An 8,740-nucleotide genomic window follows, 5' to 3' on the forward strand; every position below is an offset into this window, starting at 1 on the left:
TAGCTCAGTTCTCCCTTTCGAACCTCACGAGGGCTTGGTGCTCTGCGCCGACAGGTCCCAATCCCAAGGCGGCTTCAGCCGTCGCTGGTATGCCAGGTCGCGATGCCGTGGTCAAGGCCAGGAGGTGAGCGACATGGGGTCCGGTAAGAGCCCCTGAGTCGCGATGCTCAGGAGGTCCCCTTTGGCGCTCAAGCAGCCGTCGTTCGGTGAGAAAGGAGAGCAGCATCGCTAACAGGGGATTGCATTAGGTGTGGGGATGGTGCCACGGTAGCTGGTGCTTCCGGGTGGTGACTTATCTCGAGAATCAGGGGCCGCTCTCTGGTGTGTCGCCGGGTCCGTGCATCGGCAGGCGTGAGGTTGCTCGGCGAGGTCTTCACGTGTCCCTCCCCTCTCGCCTTTGCTCCCCTTTCTGCTCTACGTCCTCGGGTCCCGGCCCTCGAGCGAGTCTCAGCCGTCGCTGGTATGCCAGGTCGCGATGCCGTGGACAAGGCCAGAGGGTGAGGGCTGGAGAGCCAGTAGGAGCCCTGAGTCGCGATGCTCAGGCACCCCCCTTTAACGTGCAAGAGGTTCGCGCGGATGAGAGTGAAGGAGACACCGCAAGGGCCTCACCTGATGCAGCTCCTTTAGGAGATCCTGTAGACCCATCATAGAAAGAACGAGGGGTTGCCATGAAAATTGACAGTCAGCTGTTGGTTGCTTCCGAGGGGCGATGAGGCACTGAAGGCTTGACGAGGTGGCACCATGCGGGGCTGCCGCGGCCAGAGCTCAGCCATTCAGGTTTGTCGGCGTTGCAGGGACGGACCCATGCGCAAGCGTCGTGCCGTTTGGGAGCAGCTCCGTCAGTTGGCGTCAGTTGAGCGGGCAACTAGGTCAAACACATTAGCCGCGAAGGAGTGGATTCATTCAAATAGATGCTGGGAAGGCGGACATCACTGGGTCAGGCCCGAGCGACTTGGGGATGATGCAGCCCATGGGGCGCCCCCAACAAAGTAAGCTAACAACATGAAATAAAAGGGATACATGCCGCAGGGACGGACCCACGTGGCCTAGGAATAATGCAGCCCTGGGGGGCGCTCCCAGCTGGAATGAAACTTGAAAGATGTCACCTGATGATGTCGAGGACGAAGGAGTGTTGGTATAGCAGACTCGGTGGGCTGCGGAAGCCGATCCTCACGAGCCCCCAGGCCCAGGGGCCTCGGGAGGCTCCGGAGGCGCTGGTGGCTCCTCGCGAACCATCTCCATCTCCGCCAGGGCTGCGGAATGCCTGGCCTCTTGAGCCTCCATGATACCCCTCATGAGGCGTTGATACGTGGCAGCCGCGTTCGGCAAGCCGTAAGGCATGCGAACGTAGCTGTGGGGTGGACCTTCGCAGCGCCCCACTCGCGAGGGCCAGAGGCCCTCCAGAGAGGCGACTCGATTGAGCCCTGGTATGTCGATGCAGACGCGTAGCCCACCATCCTCGCCTGGATGGGGAGCCACAGCTGGTAGGCGGCGGCCGCCTTTCATGACTCTTGACTCCTGTAGCTCCTGAATGGCCTTGCTGACGAACTCCTGAGGGTCTGGCTCTCTTTGCCTTACTCCTTCTTGAGGGAAACGTGCTTCGAAACACGCCTCCATGTGGTGCCCAAGCGCCTCCCTCGTGACCTTAGCCAGGTCGGTGGCCCTCCAGGGGAGAGCCCCTGAGCCCTGCCTGAGGAGGGCGCCGGGCGCGCTTTCCTATGCGATGGAAGGAGGTTCCCCCTGGGAAGGTGCGGGCCCTGAGGGGCCGGGCCGGACGATGTCTTCTTCTTCTTGGGGGCGGTCTCAGGAAGCCTCTTGCTTCCGCGACCCGGGTCTTCCAGTGATGCGGCCTGAAAGGCTCGTTCCAGGGAACACAGCGCGTCCTTCTCTTCACAGGGCACCGTGATGACTCCGCCACTTCCTGGCATCTTGAGGACGTTGTAGTCGTGGTGAGTTACGGCCATGAACTTGGCCAGCGCTGGGTACCCAAGGATGGTGTTGTACGGCAGGCGAATGTGGGCGACGTCGAAGTTGATGAGTTCGGTGAGGTAGTTGTCGCGTGCCCCGAAGGTGACAGGGCGGCGGACCTGCCCAATCGGGACCGTGGAGCCGTCGGTGACTTCGGAGAAAGGCTTGGTTGGCTGAAGCTGGTTGTAGGGCACTTGGAGATTATTGAATGTTTCCACGGATAGGACGTTGAGCCCTGCCCCGCCATCGATGAGGGTCCTGGTGACCACCACGTTGCTGATGATTGGGGAACAAAGCATCGGGAGGAATCCGGCTGTGGCCGCACACTTGAGCTGATCTGCTGAGCTGAACGTGATGGCGCACGCCGACCACCTGAGAGGGCGCGTGGCTTCGAGCTTGGGGAGGACTGCATTCACTTCGCGGGAGAACTGCTTGAAGATGCGTTGAGAGGCTGGGGCATGAGCCCCGCCCAGGATGCAGGCGACCGCGCGCGGCTCCTGGAAGCCCCCAGCCCCCTCGTCCTGATGGTGGTCCCCGTTTCTCCTTGGCTGCGATGGCAGCGGAGGGAGGCCTGCGTTGCCTTGCGGGCGATCCTCGCGAGGCTGATCCCTCCAGTCTCCCTCGCGAGGCGGGTCTTGCCAACGATCCTCGCGAGGTCGATCGCGCCACCCTTGGCGCGGGCAGCGGTCTTCCCAGCATCCTGCGTTCCTTCCTCCTCCTCGACCGTAGCCCCGGTCACCGCGGTCGGGGCGACGGCCGATCCTTCCTTCTCGCACGGCTCGGAGCTCTTGACATTCGTTGGTGTTGTGGGTGTGGAGGTTGTGGTACACACAGTACCGACTGCCCTTGGAAGGTTCGGGCTGATCTCTGCCCCGCTTGGTGTCTGGTTCTACCGCGAGAACGATAGCTCCCTTGCGCTTCACATCCTTGGCCTTGGGCTTCTTCTCTTCTGGGTTTGTGGCAGGCAGCTCGAGGAGGGAGAGACACCCTTCTTCAGCCCTGGCGCACTTGGTTGCCAAGTTGAACAACTCCAAGGAAGTGCACAAGTCTTCATGCATCGCCAGCTCCTCCTTCATCTTGACATCGCGCACGCCGTCGGAGAAGGTTGAGATGATGGCCTCCTCGGTCACCTTGGGAATCTTGAGGCGTGCGTTGTTGAAGCGCTGGGTCTCTCCGGGTTGTTGCTTGATGCGGCGCATGTCGCTCACGGCAGGTGGCCGGTCGCGAGTACCTTGGAAGTTGGCGATGAAGCGGGTGCGCATCTCGTCCCAGGAGGAGATCGTGCCTGGAGCCAGGTTCAGGAGCCAGGTGCGGGCCCCGTCCTTGAGCGCCATGGGAAACCAGTTCGCCATGACCTTCTCGTCTCCGTTGGCAGCTTCGATGCCCAGCTCATAGAGCTGGAGGAACTCTGCAGGGTCGGCCGTGCCGTCGTAACGAGGAGGCAGGTCTGGCTTGAACTTGCCGGGCCACGCGACGCTGCGTAGCTCGGTGGTGAAGGCACGGCAGCCTGCTGTGGCCACGGGAGACCTTGGGTGATGGAGAGCTTGGTCTTGCATGTCCCCACGCACTGCAGCTGGGAGCAGCGCGGGGTCTTGACGTGCGGGAGCAGGAGCATGGTCGCGACGTGCTGGAGCAGGGAGCGCCCGGGCAGCTTCTTGCGGGCGAGGGACTTCTTGGCAGCTCTGCTCTTGCCGCGCTGGCACCTGACGGAGTGGGTTCCGCCCAGGGGCCACGCGCCTTGCAGCCATGGCGCCTTCTTGAGGAGGAGGCGGCCGGGGCGCCCCCGAAGCTTCGTCGCCTGCGCGGGGCGGGGTGCGGTGCAGCGGAACGGACGGCACAGGAGAGCCCCCTGCGGCGCGGACGAGCTCGGCGACGCGGTCGAGCCATTCTTCGTAGACGTCGTCGACGGGACGGTAGCGTAGGAGTTCGTTTGCCGCGATGAGCGCAGCTCGAGCCTCCGTGGGTGCGCGGAGCGCGCGGAACGAAGAACCAGTTGGGGTGAGCGGGGGAGTAGCGGTGCGGCCATCTTGCCGCACGGACGGATGCTGAGACGACGCTTGCTGCTCGTCCCCCGCCGGGCCGGTGGCGGCGTTGATGGCAGGTGACGGGGAACAGCGAGGACGCCCGCCGACAGGAGCCGTCTGGGCGACGCGGGAAGCGAGAGCGGCCCGGCACTCGGCGCGGGCCCGACGAGCGTCAAACATGGACGCGATGGTCGGAGGAGAACGGGGTGGTGGAAGACGAATTCCGGCGCACCCCTACCTGGCGCGCCAAATGTCGGATTTCGGGTTCCGGCAGACCCTTGAGGTTCGAACACTGGGGTGCGCGCGGAGATTTCTCCTTCTACCTACCTGCACCCCTCCGCCTCGCTAAGATCTAAGCTATGGAAAGAACAACACAAGAGACACAGGGTTTATACTGGTTCGGGCCACCGTTGTGGTGTAATACCCTACTCCAGTGTGTGGTGTGGTGGATTGCCTCTTGGGCTGATGATGATGAGCAATACAAGGAAGAACAGCCTCGCGAGGGTCTGTTCTTGGCTGTGGGGATGAACTGCTAGGAGGAGTTCAATCACCCTTCTCTCTCTCTCTGTGTGTGTGTGTGTGTGTGATGCTACTCGATCCGATCCCAGCTTGTTTCTGGGTTGGCCGATTCTCCATCTCCCCTACCCTGGGGGTGGCTAGTCCTATTTATAGGCAAAGGCCCTGGGCCTCTTCCCAAATATTGAGCGGGAAGGGCGCCAACAATTGGCCATTTTGAAGGGGAACATCTGGTACACTTATCCTGACTAAAGTTGGTCATCGCCTGCCAAAGGCTCTGGTGGTGACGCTGGCTTGGGCTCCACAATGACTTCCTCCCTGCCGTTGGACTGGTCTTGGTCTCGTTGCACCGAAACGGGTGCCTTTACTTGATGCTCTCGCCTGTGCTTGCTCCCTTTGCACCAAAGAGGAAAGGAGGACACTGCGCAGCTGGCGCCCGCCTGGCGCCTTTGGTCGTCATGGCTTGCGTCACGGGCACCTCGTGAGGTACCCCGCCTTGATCTCTCCGCCTCCTTGCGAGCCAGCCTGATGAGGCCGTGCCTGAGGAAGCTCCGTGTCGTCCGCCCCGTGAGGCTTGGCCCCTAGCGAGGGTCTTGGGTTTGTGTTGATGAAGATGGGCCGCGCTGGGCCCCCTTTTGAGCCATGCCGCAGGCCGCAGGCAGGCAAGTCTGGGGACCCCCGTTCCCAGAACGCCGACATCTCTCTTAATCCTTTCTACGAGAATAAGTAGTATGCCAAATCCATTGTGGGTCATCAATTTAATTGGTGAAATATAAGCATAAGGTAATTCTTATTCTTGTTTCATCAAGTGAAGTCAATTCCTTATTCCGGAGGCTCATCAAATTCTCGGTTTCAATTGTTTCATCTTTCCTTTTCCCGGAGTTCCAAGCTCTCTCAAGTATGTCACCACGAAGCTCCATCCAATCATTGCAAGGCTTCAAATCTTATTCTTTTCATCCTTCACTTCCTTTTGATCATTCTTTGATTACCGGAGTTCTTCACGAAGGCTCAACATGATGGTTTGCAAGGATACTTTTCATTCTTCAATTGTTCTTCAAGATTTCTCTCGGAGCTAAGATCCGCCAAGATATACTCTAAAATAAACATGGTGCCCAACACATGTTTTGTTTGAGGAGTTCAAGCCTTCTTCTTCTTGCATTCCAAAGTGCAATTCTTTCTACCGTATCATTTGAGGTGGTGCTATGTCATTCTTCATAATTTGAGTTCATGTTTCATGATTCACATGTTATCAAGAATGAGGTATCTTAACTCCATCAATCTCTTCATTGGAGTTATCTTGGGTTATATTTCAACTAAAACCTTCCCTAAGGAATGTTGCTATTGGGGTGCTTATCAATAATCAAAGTTTCCTCCTATTCTCGCGATGAAACATGTTTTCATCTCTCCGTCGCTCTCAAGCAAGCAATTGTTTCCGTTAGTGGCAGAATTTCACCTCAAGTTTTCGAGATGTTTTCTATAAGCCCACAACAAGCCTACTCTTTTCGTTGTTGGTTTTCCAACAACTCCGTTCAACCTTTTCGTCATAAGCATGCTCTTTCAATTTTATTTGCGAGAGTTGTCATTCGTCTTCTCCGTTCTTTTTCTTTCCAACCATCTAGTTTTCCATTCATTTGTTTCAGAGGCATTGTGATGTTGCTCTCTTCACTCATCATCTCGTCTTGCCAAGATCATGTTCTTTCCTTTTGCTAATCCATTCAACCGGAGTGTCGTGTCCAACATTCTAGTTATTCCCATTTTATCAACTTTTGCCTTCCTTCTCAACCGGAGTGCCGTCTGAAATCGTTCTTACCCATTGTGCCATTCTTTCCATAGTTCCAGAGGCAGTGTGTTGTTGATTTCATCAAGTATCCTCTCATCTTGCCAAATTCATGTTCATTTCCTTCCATTTACAGTCAGAGTGCTGACCAAATTATATCATTCTTTTCCCTTCTCTATATGTTTTAACCGGAGTGTTATGTCTATCATTCCTCTTCAAACCGGAGTCTCATCCAAGTGCTTTCATTTTGCCTAGCTCATATTCTTTACCTTCCATTTCCAACCGGAGTGTTCTCGTAATTGATCCTTATCGTTCCTTGTGTATCTCGTTCTACCGGAGTGTTTGCATGTACTTCTTGTCCATTGCAATCCTTTTCTTTTGTTTTTCAACCTACAAGGTTCTAGTAAGGTTCCTTGTTCCCCTTTTCTAATGGAGTGTTTTCAACTTCGTTCATCTCCGTTTATTCTTATCTTGCAATGGTTTAACCTTTTCAAGGTTCTTTGGTTTCACTCGTTTGTCAAAGAAGCAACTTAGTTTTACCTTTTATCTTCCTCTTCCTTTTTCCCTCCGGTGCCATCCTAGATCTCGGGACGAGATCCTCTCGTAGTGGTGGAGTGTTGTAACGCCCCAAGACCGGAGCTTCATATGCCTTCCTTGGTTTTCCGAGTTTCGTTGGGTAATTTGTTTTGTCTGTTGCATTCATCTTTGCATTTGTGCATTGCATCATGTCATCATGCCATCATGTCATTTATTTTTTAACTCAACTAAATAAATGGCATGGATCTTTGATCCATTTAAACCGAGGGAATTCACATGGTGATTCTCTTTATAACATATCCTCCCGATATTAGGGAGCTATTTTTAAATATTCCATTTTTTCGGAATCACCCATAAACACACTTGGGAAAAATAAAATCCCAATGCCTTTGTTATCACAACTCTTGGCCTCTAACTTTGCCTTATATCTTTTCTTCATTTTCCCAAGCAACTCCTAAATCCGGAACATTTTTGAACCTTCCCAACACTCACTTCCTACTCAAACCATTTGATTTTAAATCAAATGAGTTTGAATTTAAACTTTAAAAAATGCACACTCCATTTTTCTTGGGACATGCACATTTTTGCAAGTCCGGGAAATTTATCCCCATGTCCAAATCCTGTCTCCACCCTTCTTTTCTTTTTCTTTCCTTTGTTGTTTTTTTTCTTCTTTTCTGGGCAATAGAAGAGATATTAAGAGGGAGAGGGATCCCAGGCCCAGCCGTGGTCGGCAGCCCAGCCAAGCCGACCAGCCTCCCAGGCCCATATGCCCCTCCTAGGCCCGCACCCATCATAACCCTAGTCGCTCCCTTGCCCGATCCACCCCCTCATCCCATGATCCCCTCGTCCTCTCCCTCGCGATCCCCTTGCGCCGCCACTCCCTCCTCTCGATCTAATCCCTCTCCATCGCTCGTGTAGCCACCCGCAGGAAAGGAGAGGAGTGAGACCCCTCAAACCTACCCCCCGCGGTCCCATGAGCTCGCCTACCCGCACGGCCATGGCATCGCCGCCCTCGACCCGGCTAGCCCTCGACGTCCCCTCTCCAGAGCCCGTCCTCCACCTCTGCACCGGTCTTCCACGACAGCCTCACTGCGCCCTCAAGCGCCTCGCCTCCCGCAGCGGGTCCAGGACCTCCCTCGCCGCCTCCTCGTCTACCCGGCGCCATCGCATGTCAGCTTCATCACCAGGGGAGGAGCCCTGTCGGTGTCAAAACCGGCGGATCTCGGGTAGTGGGTCCCGGACTGTGCGTCTAAGGCGGATGGTAATAGGAGGCAGGGGACACGATGTTTTACCCAGGTTCGGGCCCTCTTGATGGAGGTAAAACCCTACGTCCTGCTTGATTTATTCTTGATGATATGAGTATTACAAGAGTTGATCTACCACGAGATCGGAGAGGCTAAACCCTAGAAGCTAGCCCATGGTAGGATTGTATGTTGTCCTACGGACTAAAACCCTCCGGTTTATATAGACACAGAAGGGGTCTAGGGTTACACAAGGTCGGTTACAAAGGAGGAGATATACATATCCGTATTGCCTAGCTTGCCTTCCACGCCAAGTAGAGTCCTATCCGGACACGGGACGAAGCCTTCAATCTTGTATCTTCATGGTCCAACAGTCCGGCAAAAGGATATAATCCGTCTGTCCGGATACCCCCTAATCCAGGACTCCCTCAGTAGCCCCTGAACCAGGCTTCAATGACGATGAGTCCGGCGCGTAGTGTTGTCTTCGGCATTGCAAGGCGGGTTCCTCCTCCGAATACACCACGGAAAAATTTGAATACAAGGATAGTGTCCGACCCTGCAAGTTCCACATACCACCGTAGAGAGAATAATATTTCCACAAATCTAATCTGCTATCACGTTTTGGCAACATGACATCATGCCATGGCCTGGTGATTATTCGAACTGTTTCCTTTAAC

This window comes from Triticum urartu, chromosome 5A, assembly GCF_056163025.1.
Source record: "Triticum urartu cultivar PI428250 chromosome 5A, HENAU_Tu73, whole genome shotgun sequence".
Lineage (NCBI taxonomy): Eukaryota > Viridiplantae > Streptophyta > Magnoliopsida > Poales > Poaceae > Triticum > Triticum urartu.